The sequence below is a fragment of the Budorcas taxicolor genome, chromosome 15, assembly GCF_023091745.1.
Source record: "Budorcas taxicolor isolate Tak-1 chromosome 15, Takin1.1, whole genome shotgun sequence".
NCBI lineage: Eukaryota > Metazoa > Chordata > Mammalia > Artiodactyla > Bovidae > Budorcas > Budorcas taxicolor.
Genome location: NC_068924.1, coordinates 34,686,153 through 34,697,368, shown reverse-complemented (window position 1 = coordinate 34,697,368; position 11,216 = coordinate 34,686,153). Strand labels below are relative to the sequence as shown.

General features: G+C 43.0%; 1 non-coding gene across 1 annotated transcript; it reads left to right on the top strand.

The window, feature by feature from the left end:
• The first annotated feature begins 1,396 nt into the window (after window positions 1-1,396).
• On the top strand, window positions 1,397-1,469 carry TRNAW-CCA (transfer RNA tryptophan (anticodon CCA)). Its single transcript has one exon. It is a non-coding gene; the product is annotated as a tRNA-Trp (tRNA).
• Window positions 1,470-11,216: the final 9,747 nt, after the last annotated feature.

Sequence of the window (11,216 nt, the reverse complement as noted above, 5' to 3'; positions counted from 1 at the left end):
TTATTGTTTAATGCTAGGAGGGTGTAGTTAGGGGAAATTATTTATCCACTATTTTTTTTGAAAAATGACTAGGAGTGTAGTGAGAGAGAAAAACATTACAAGAAAAGCAGTCTGTGCCAAGGCATGCAGGCAGTAAGGAGAATAGGATACCCCAAGGACAAATAGTTGGTGATGCTTTGAAATGTGTTATCTTTTGGAGACATAATGGTTTATTACACTTGAGGACAATGAGATCTGTTCTAAACTTGACCCAAAGATGTTCGACACAAAGGACACCTGACAATAGCATATAATAAAAATCAGGCCAATATTAGTAAATTTGGGAGGAAAGTAAATATCTTATAAATTAAATTTCATTGATCCAGTTTAGTTCCTTGATTGATTCATAGACTGCATGATTGAGGCAATTGTTCTGAGGTTAGAGTTGCAGGTTTAGAAAGAATACAGTTGGGATTAAAATGGCAGGATATAAACATTCTGCTGTTTCTACTCTTGTTGCAATGAATTTTCCAAGGTCTGTATATCTTATGTCATAGATTCCCCTCCTACAACATTGATTCATCTCTTTATTATATGGAATTCCCCAAATCAGTGTCACACACTTAAATGCCTACAAGTGCTAGGTGGATGATGTAAGTGAAGCTGACTAAGTGGGGACTGTAACAACTATCTGCCTTGTCCAAAGAGAGAAGCTGTTACTTTGCTCCAGCCAGTTGCTGCCATGTAGGAATGCAGGCTAAGGATTGTCAGAACACCAAGATTTTCAAGAGAAGCCAGACATCCTAATTTTTATTATGGAAACTTGTGATTTGGTAACTAGTTGGGAAAAACCCCAACTTTATAGGCAGACCAATACAATGTGTCTATAGGTCTAATTGTACCCCTGGGCACCAGTTGGTAACCTTAGTCCTAAAACTTTTCTAGATTTCTATGATATCATTTTTAAAGGAATAAAGGACTGTTCCATCTCCTTCTGACATTACTGGTTTCCCAAATAAGGACTCATCCTTCTCCTCTTGTGAATAATTATTTTGCACTACCCTTTAGTAATTTCAGTTTGTCCACCCCTTTAAGCATCAAGTTTTACCCCTCTTTTGTGATAGCAGGAACTATACTAACAGTCTTCTACATTTTTGAATTTGTCTGGCCACACCCTTTACATCATGAATTGCCTTACCACTTTGGAATGTCAACTAATGCCTTCACACTACTGCAGTCATTTGCTGATTTCTTTGTATCGTGTCCAATATATTAACCTCATTCAGGACTGCAGCCTAGGATGGGATGTGGAAAGATAAAATTTGTATGGCACCACAAAAGGGTGAGTTGCTTGGGAAAGTTCATGATGTCATTAGAAAATGTCTACATTAAAAGGATCATAAAAGTTAGCGGGACCTCCCTGGTGGTCCAGTGGCTAAGACTCCATGCTCCCAATGCAGGGGGCCCAGGTTCGATCCCTGGTCAGGGAACTAGATTCCACATGCTGTAGCTAAGAGTTCGCATGCCACAAATAAAGATCCCACATGCCACATCAAAGACTGAAGGTCCTGTGTCCCACAGCTAAGAGCTGGTGCAAATAAATATTTTTTTAAAAGAATCATAAAAGTTAGAGAAGGGTGTGTAAACACTGTGAGTCAGATCTATTTAAAGTGAGTAAAAGTACAAACGCAGCTTTGCAAGTATTTGCAGGTAAACGTCTATCATAGTGAAGTTTTACAGGAGCGCTCTAAAGCGACTCTGCTTTCTGGAATTCTGTCTATTCCTTAGGGGGAACAAGAGGTTCTTTTTTTTTTTTTTCTTCAGAATTATTTTATTGAATCATAAATGTACACCTGCTTTATAACTACACTCTAAAATTTAAGGAACAATGTTATGCCTCATTACAACATACTCCTGGCTAACAGCTTTTCAATATCTGAGAAGAATCTTGCAAAAGTTTTCACATGATCAAAATAAGGATGCTTCTACACTCTGACAAAGACCACTAGAAAAAAATAATTAAGCTAAGAAACTGTCTCAAAGGCATTTTCTATATAGTTTTTCCTCTGCAGGCAGGTAATGTTCTTAAATAATCCACTCCACTCACCAATGGCTCTCTGCAGCTCCTCTGGTGTCTTCTGCCACGTCACTACATGTTTACTCATGACTGAGACAAGAGTTTCCATCACCTGAAGCTGTCCTGTTACCTCTGGGCTCTCATCCTCTGGTATTTAGACAGTGAGTGAAAGTTGCACAGTTATGTCTGACTCTTTTCGACCCCATGGACTATATAGTTCATGGAATTCTCCAGGCCAGAATACTGGAGTAGGTAGCCTTTCCCTTCTCCAGGGGATCTTCCCAACCCAGGGATTGAATCCAGGTTTCCCGAATTGCAGGCGGATTCTTTACCAGCTGAGCCACAAGGGAAGCCCATGGCAAATAGGAAGAAGCTCAATATCAGCTTTGCCCTCCCAACCCCCACTTCCTCCACTGCCTCCTGGACCAGAGTTTCAGTCTGTAAGTTTTCCCCACTGCTGGCAGTGGTTCCTCAGACTTTCTTCTGTGGTTTCAGACTCAGTTGCTTCAGCTCAATTCCCCATAGCTGAAGGAGATGAGAGAGATCTCAGCGAAGAATGCAGGTCTGAACTGTCCTGGCTCTATGGTGAGAACCTAAGGTGCTCCAGGAAAATACCTCTAGGAGCATCTCCACGAAGACCCAGCGATGCTGCTATGGCCTCTCAGCTCCTGTCTCCCTTGAAGCAATCCTGAGTGATTTTCCATCTTCCTTTGGCAGGAGCTGGAGCTGGAGCCGCTCCAGGGGCAGGGGCGGCAGGGGCGGCAGGGGAAGCAGGTTCGCTGGTGCTCGGGGAATCTGCCCCAAGGAGAACGCGACCTGCTCCTCCTCAGCCTGTGCCACGTTGGGGGTGGTGGCAGCATTCTCCGGGGAGGGCTCAGTCGCCTGGCGGTGGCTGGGGCCAGGGGGCCAGCACGGCTGTGGCCGTGATCTGCTGGGCGTCGATTGCTCTCCGTTCATGTGCCTGAGCGCCTTCTGAGGTTCTTATTTTTTAACTTCATAAAATAAAAATAAAAATCTAGTGATTGGGAATAAGATTTATATAACTATAGTCATTGCACATTTTAGTTTTTTGCTGAACAGAAACAAAAATTATGAATGTAGCACACACTACTTGATAATGTTCCTTACTGCAGCATGACTGAATTTTTTTTCACTAAATTCTGATAATCTATGGAACATATACTTCATACTACTTTGTTTCTAGTTTGTTCTTTCCTTTTTTTAAGGATTGCTAGTTCTAGTCACTCAGTCGTGTCTGACTCTTTGCGACCTCATGGATTGTAGCCCGCCAGGCTCCTCTGTCCATGGGATTCTCCGGGCAAGAATACTGGAGTGGGTAGCCTTTCTCTTCTCCAATGGATCTTCCTGACACAGGGATCGAACCCAGGTCTTTGCAGGTAGATTCTTTACTGTCTGAGCCACTAGGGAAACCCAAGTATTGATAAGTGGGAGTAAAATTATTGTTCTTAGGATATTATAAAACTTTCTCAGTAGAGATAGTTTAATTTTTAAAGTAAAACTTGGACTGCAAGGAGATCCAACCAGTCCATTCTAAAGGAGATCAGTCCTGAGTGTTCTTTGGAAGGAATGATGCTAAAGCTGAAACTCCAGTACTTTGGACACCTCATGAGAAGAGCTGACTCATTGGAAAAGACTCTGATGCTAGGAGGGATTGGGGGCAGGACGAGAAGGGGACGACAGAGGATGAGATGGCTGGATGGCATCACCGACTCGATGGACATGAGTTTGGGTAAACTCTGGGAGTTGGTGATGGACAGGGAGGCCTGGTGGGATGCGATTCATGGGGTCACAAAGAGTTGGACACGACTGTGACTGAACTGAACTGAACTGAACTGAACTGAAAGGACTTTTGAAATTATTGTCATTGTAACATGGATCTAGATACTGTTTTTACTGTTTGATTTACTCTTATTAATATGTGTCTCCTATGTGATGATCACTAATATCAGCAGGCAGAAGATACAATTTCCATTCTCTTTCTAAAGGAAAAAAGATAAAAGCAGGGATTTCTCTGGTGGTCCAGTGACTAAGACTCCACACTCCCAATGTAGGGGTCCCAGGTTTGATTCCTAGTCAGGGAACTAGATCCCACATGTCACAATTAAAGATCCTGAATGCCACAACTAAGACTCGGTGCAATCGAATAAATAAATAAACTATTTTAAAAAGATAAAAACAAAAATCAAATCCCTTTGTCAAAATACTGAGAAAAACATCCTTAGAATACCTAAGATAATTTGGTAATTTTCCTTTTATTCACTTATTTGTTCATTCAACAAATATGTATTGATTGCCTATTATACATATCAGACTGGGTAAATGGTGATAAACAAAATTTTGTCCATATTCTCACAGATTTTCTGGCCAAGTGAGAGAGACAGACAAAAAACAATTAAGGAAGGGCTTCCTTGGTGGTTCAGTGGTAAAGAATTCACCTGCCAATGCAGGAGACATGGGTTTGATCCCTGATCTGGGAGGATTCTACATGCCTCTGAGCAACTGACCCCGTGGTGCTCCACAGCTATTGAGCCTGTGATCTAGAGCCCAGGAGCCACAGCGACTGAGCCCATGCACTGCAACTGCTGAAGCCCACACACCTCAGAGCCTATGCTCGGCAACAAGAGAAGCTACCGCAATGAGAAGCTCTCACACCACAACCAGAGAGTAGCCCCCGCTTGCCACAACTAGAGAAAAGTTGAGCAGCAATGAAAACCCAGCACAGCCAAAAATAAATTAATAAAATTTAAAAAAAATTAAAGAAAAAAGTGCATATATATGTATGAGTGAGTGAAAGTTGCTCTTTGCGACCTCATGGACTATATAGTCTATGGAATTCTCCAGGCTAGAACACCGGCTTAGGTAGCCTTTCCGTTCTCCAGGGGATCTTCCCAACCCAGGGATCGAACCCAGGTTTCTCACATTGCAGGAGGATTCTTTACCAACTGAGCCACCAGGGAAGCCCAAATATATGTATACCTACATACAAATGAATTTCATACATATGTACATGTATACCAGAGAAGGCAATGGCAACCCACTCCAGTACTCTTGCCTGGAAAATCCCATGGATGGAGGAGCCTGGTAGGCTGCAGTCCATGGGGTCGCTAAGAGTTGGACACCACTGAGTGACTTCACTTTCACTTTTCACTTTCATGCATTGGAGAAGCAAATGGCAACCCATTCCAGTGTTCTTGCCTGGAGAATCCCAGGGATGGGGGAGCCTGGTGGGCTGCCGTCTATGGGGTTGCACAGAGTTGGACACGACTGAAGCGACTTAGCAGCAGCAGCAGCAGCAGCACTATATGTATACTATTTAGGAAGAATAATGGGAAGGAGGAGAGGAAAATTACTTTAGGTTGAGTGGTCAGAGTGGGCTTTTCTGAGGCAATTGCACTTGAGTACTAGTGAAGGAGAAGGATCTGACTATGTAAAATGTAGAGGAAAGAGTGGTCTATGAAGTGGGTATAGCTTGGGCAAAGGCTTCGCCTAGGAATGGCTTCTCAGAACAACAATAAACGTGGCTAGAGTACAGTGATTGAAAAGGATATTAGTGAGAAATAAGGTTGAACAGAAAGCTAGGAGACCTCATGAAGAGTCTTGACAGATACTGGATGGAGTTTGGATTAGAAGCCATTGTTTTCAAGCAAAGCCAGGCTATGTTTTAAAGATCATCCCCCATCTCCCCCACAACTCCCCCACATCTACTGTGTGGAGAACGGGATATAGGAGATCAGAGTGAGTTTCAGACATGACTTTTGTAGCTATTTGCAGAACGGAGGAGCCTGGTAGGCTGCAGTCCATGGGGTCGCTAAGAGTCAGACACGACTGAGCGACTTTCATGAACTGGAGAAGGAAATGGCAACCCACTCCAGTGTTCTTGCCTGGAGAATACCAGGGACAGGGGAGCCTGGTGGGCTGCTATCTATGGGGTCGCACAGAGTTGGACACAACGGAAGTGACTTAGCAGCAGCAGTATTCTAGTGAGAGATGATGATGACTTGGACTGGGTTGGTGGGAGGAGAGAAAAGTAGATTATGTATGTCAGGGTAGAGTCAACAGAACTTGCTGATGAGTTATATAGTATGAAGGAGCATTAAGAATCAAAAATGACTCACAGGGTTTGGCTTAAGCAACTAGGTACATTCCATTTACTGAAATGTAAAAGACAGAGTGCTGAATAGGTTCTCTGGAAAGCAGATGCTGAAACAGAGTTAGGTGTGCCACAAGTGTCTTAGGAAACAGCACTTGTAAAAGGAAAAGAAGCGGGGGCAGAATGGTACAGGGAAAGTTGCAAGCAGTGATGAAACCTGACAAAGTCTCTGCCAGCCCAATGGCAAGTACCAGAGCAAAGGCGGCTAGTTAGTAGAGTTCTGTGTTAGACTGCTTGGTGTCTAACACTGCTTTAGGTCCTTTTACTACCACTTTGCTCATTCATTGGCTGGGAATCTCCCCAAGAAGAGCATGCCATCAGTTATATGGCATATAATGTTGGCTCTAAAGGTGAGGTGGACCCTGAAGCAGGTAAGAACTGGAAGGTGTCAGCTAACCACATGCTTCATAGCTGGGCAGCCAGCCAGTCCTTTCTTGAAGAGGGATTTGAGTAAAAACATCTCCATGTCCCCACAGGGAACAACAGGTAGGAAAAGATCAAGAATTTAGTTTTCAATAGGAGGGAGGGACTAAGACAATAATTAGATCATTCACTCATCAAATACTTATTGAGCTTCTAAATAGACCACTCAAACAGAAATGTCCTACACATAATTGGAGGCAGTTGAGAATTCAAAAGAGATGTTTGGGCCAGAGATATTTGAAAATTAGCATATATGTGACATTTAAGGTCACAGACTGGTTGGTATCACCTATTAACAGACAAAATAGTTTTTAACTCTGAGAAGTATCACTTCCCTGGGGACTGTTAGGAGGCAACTTGGGTTGACACACTGACTAAAGGGACAATAGGAATACTGCTGGCATTTAGTGTACAGGGCCTAGGACTGTACAACATCCTAGAGTGCCTGGGAAATCCTACCCGATGAAGAAGTATCCAACAGAAAATGTAAAAAGTGCCTGTGTGGGGAAATTGGCTGTAGACAGAGAAGTAGTCCTAGAACCAACCCTTGGAACATTCCAACTCTTAGAAATTGGGTAATGGAGAAGATCCCTGGTGGCTCAGCAGGAAGGAGTCTGCCTACCAGTGCAGGGGACATGGCTTTGATCCCTGCGTGGGGAAGATCTCCTGGAGAAGGAAATGGCAACTCACTCCAGAATTCTTGCCTGGGAAATCTCACAGACAGAGAAGCCTGGTGGGCTACAGTCCATGTGGTCACAAAAGAGTGGGATGTGACTTAGTAACTAAAAAACAATGGAGAAGAAGTTGGCAAAGGAGACCAAAAAAGGAGTACATAGAAAGAAAGAAAACTAGAACAAGTGGTGTCAGATGCCAAGAGAACAAATTGTTTCAAGGAGAGACAGGTCAGCAGCAAAGAATAATGCTGAACAGTTGAATAGATGAGGACAGAAAAGAGTCCATTCAAAGGCAAGCTTAATAAGAGCCATCTCAGAGGAGTGGTGGAGATGGAAGCCAAATTGGTATAAGCTGAGAGTAAAGAGAGGGAAGCAAGCAGAAAAAAGAACTTTTAAAAGGAATCTGAATAAGTAATAAGCAGAGGAACAAGTTGGAAGGTGACTGGGAGTTAAGGGAAGGATTTTATTTCAAATATTTTATTTCAAAGTGTTAAACATACAGAAAAGTTGAAAGTATGTTACTCAGTCTCACTGAGCTCTATAATTAACATCCCTGGTGGCTCAGATGGTAAAGCGTCTGCCTACATTGCAGGAGACCTGGGTTCAGTCCCTGGGTTGGGAAGATCTCCTGGAGAAGGAAATGGCAACCCACTCCAGTATTCTTGCCTGGAAAATCCCATGGATGGAGAAGCCTGGTAGGCTACAGTTCATGGGTCACAAAGAGTTGGACATGACTGAGCGACTTCACTTCATACTTGCTTTATCATATCTCTTTATCTCCCATAAGGAAGGAATCTTTAAAGATGGAAAACATTCCTAGAGCATGTTTGCATGCTTGTAATATGATTCAATAGCTAGGGAAGATGAATGATACAGGAAAGAAAGGGGATAACCAAGTGAAAAAAAAAAAAAGTGAAGTCTTCGAGAACTGAGGGAATGGAACAGGATTCAGAGTACAGGTAAAGGGATTGCCTTTGTTGTAACCAGATCATCACAATGGTGTGATCACTTACCTAGAGCCAGACATCCTGGAATGTGAAGTCAGTGGGCCTTAGGAAGCATCACTATGAACAAAGCTAGTGGAGGTGATGGAATTCCAGTTGAGCTATTTCAAATCCTGAAAGATGATGCTGTGAAAGTGCTGCACTCAATATGCCAGCAAATTTGGAAAACTCAGCAGTGGCCACAAGACTGGAAAAGGTCAGTTTCCATTCCATTCCCCAAGAAAGGCAATGCCAAAGAATGCTCAAACTACCGCACAATTGCACTCATCTCACACTCTAGTAAAGTAATGCTCAAAATTCTCCAAGCCAGGCTTCAGCAAGCCATGGTTCAGTAAATCATCAACTTCCAGATGTTCAAGCTGGTTTTCGAAAAGGCAGAGGAACCAGAGATCAAATTGCCAACATCCACAGGATCATCGAAAAAGCAAGAGAGTTCCAGAAAAACATCTACTGCTTGACTATGCCAAAGCCTTTGACTGTGTGGATCACAATAAACTGTGGGAAATTCTGAGAGAGATGGGAATACCAGACCACCTGATCTACCTCATGAGAAACCTGTATGCAGGTCAGGAAGCAACAGTTAGAACTGGACATGGAACAACAGACTGGTTCCAAATAGGAAAAGGAGTACGTCAAGGCTGTATATTGTCACCCTGCTTATTTAACTTCTATGCAGAGTACATAATGAGAAATGCTGAGCTGGAAGAAGCACAAGCTAGAATCAAGATTTCTGGGGGAAATATCAATAACCTCAGAGATGCAGATGACACCACCGTTTCGGCAGAAAGTGAAGAACTAAAGAGCCTCTTGATGAAAGTGAAAGAGGAGAGTGAGAAAGTTGGCTTAAAGCTCAACATTTCAGAAAACTAATATCATGGCATCCAGTCCCATCACTTCATGGCAAATAGATGGGGAAACAGTGGAGACAGTGGCTGACTTTATTCTTGGGGCCTTCAAAATCACTGCAGATGGTAACTGTAGCCATGAAATGAAAAGACGCTTACTCCTTGGAAGAAAAGTTATGACCAACCTAGACAACATATTAAAAAGCAGAGACATTACTTTGCCAACGGAGGTCTGTCTCGTCAAGGCTATGGCTTTTCCAGTAGTCATGTATGGGTGTGAGAGTTGGACTATAAAAGAAAGATGAGTGCTGAAGAATTGATGCTTTTGAAGTGTGGTGTTGGAGAAGACTCTTGAAAGTCACTTGGACTGCAAGGAGATCCAACCAGTCCATCGTAAGGGAGATCAGTCCTGGGTGTTCCTTGGTAGGACTGATGTTGAAGCTGAAACTCCAATACTTTGTCCACCTGATGCAAAGAGCTGACTCCTTTGAAAAGACCCTGATGCTGGGAAAGATTGAGAGCAGGAGAAGAAGGGGACGACAGAGGATGAGATGGTTGGATGGCATCACCAACTCAATGGACATGGGTTTGGGTGGACTCCGGGAGTTGGTGATGGACAGGGCATGTGGCAGTTCATGGTGTCACAGAGCGAGACACAACTGAGTGACTGACCTGAACTTTGTTGTTACAGAATGGAAAAAAGAGGAAATAGTTACAGAATCATGTAGGTTTGTGGATTTAACGTTGAGAAAATTTAGTAAGCACTACCCTGATATGCAGATGACACCACCCTTATGGCAGAAAGTGAAGAGGAACTCAAAAGCCTCTTGATGAAAATGAAAGAGGAGAGTGAAAAAGTTGGCTTAAAGCTCAACATTCAGAAAACGAAGATCATGGTTGGACTGTGAAGAAAGCTGAGCACTGAAGAATTGATGCTTTTGAACTGTGGTGTTGGAGAAGACTCTTGAGAGTCCTTTGGACTGCAAGGAGATCCAACCAGTCCATTCTAAAGGAGATCAGTCCTGGGTGTTCTTTGGAAGGACTGATGCTAAAGCTGAAACTCCAGTACTTTGGCCACCTCATGCAAAGAGTTGACTCATTGGAGAAGACTCTGATGCTGGGAGAGATTGGGGGCAGGACGAGAAGGGGACGACAGAGGATGAGATGGCTGGATGGCATCACCGACTTGATGCGCATGAGTTTGGGTGAACTCTGGGAGTTTGTGATGGACAGGGAGGCCTGGCGTGCTGCCATTCATGAGGTCACAAAGAGTCGGACACGATTGAGCGACTGAACTGAACTGACACCAATGGCTAACTAACAGCTTAGACCCTCTTCTATTGCTAATAGAACTCAAAATTTGGCACCAACAAGCCCAGATCAGGGGGATTAACAATAGTCTAAGTCAGTCATGACTGTTACATTCCCTTCTGCCAGATACTAACTCTCCCATCATGTCTTGAAGGTAAGAGAATGACCATATAACCTATTTCTGGTCAATAAATCTTAAGGGTTTTTGCTGACGGGACTTCAGTGAAAGCTTTTCCTTTGCTGATAAAAGGAGAGGGAACTTCTCACATAAGGCCCTTCTGTTGCTTCCTCCGCCCTTGTGTTTTTCCTACTTTTGAATGTGGTCATGATTCATGATGTCAGGAAGTATGAGAGCCATCTTTCAACTTTCCATAAACTTGAAGATGAAAAGCCAGAGCTCAGGAAGGGAAAAAGACTATGATGATAGTGTTTAGCAACTGAAGCAATGCCAACAACTACCTACCTCCAGACTTACTTTTATGATAGAATATTAAACTTCAATTCACTGAAGCCTCTGTCATCAGGTTTTCCATCATTTTAGGTGAATAAAGATACAGAATATGAGAGGTGTGTGACAGCTATTCTTTTTTCTGCTGAACAGCCCTCCATAGCTTGATTCTGGTTATAGACTCTATTCCCTAGGCCACAGGAGTGAATACTTGACCTAACAGGACTTAGATTTCTCTTATTGAGAATTTTAAACTTAATTAGGAACACTAAAACACAGAGGGA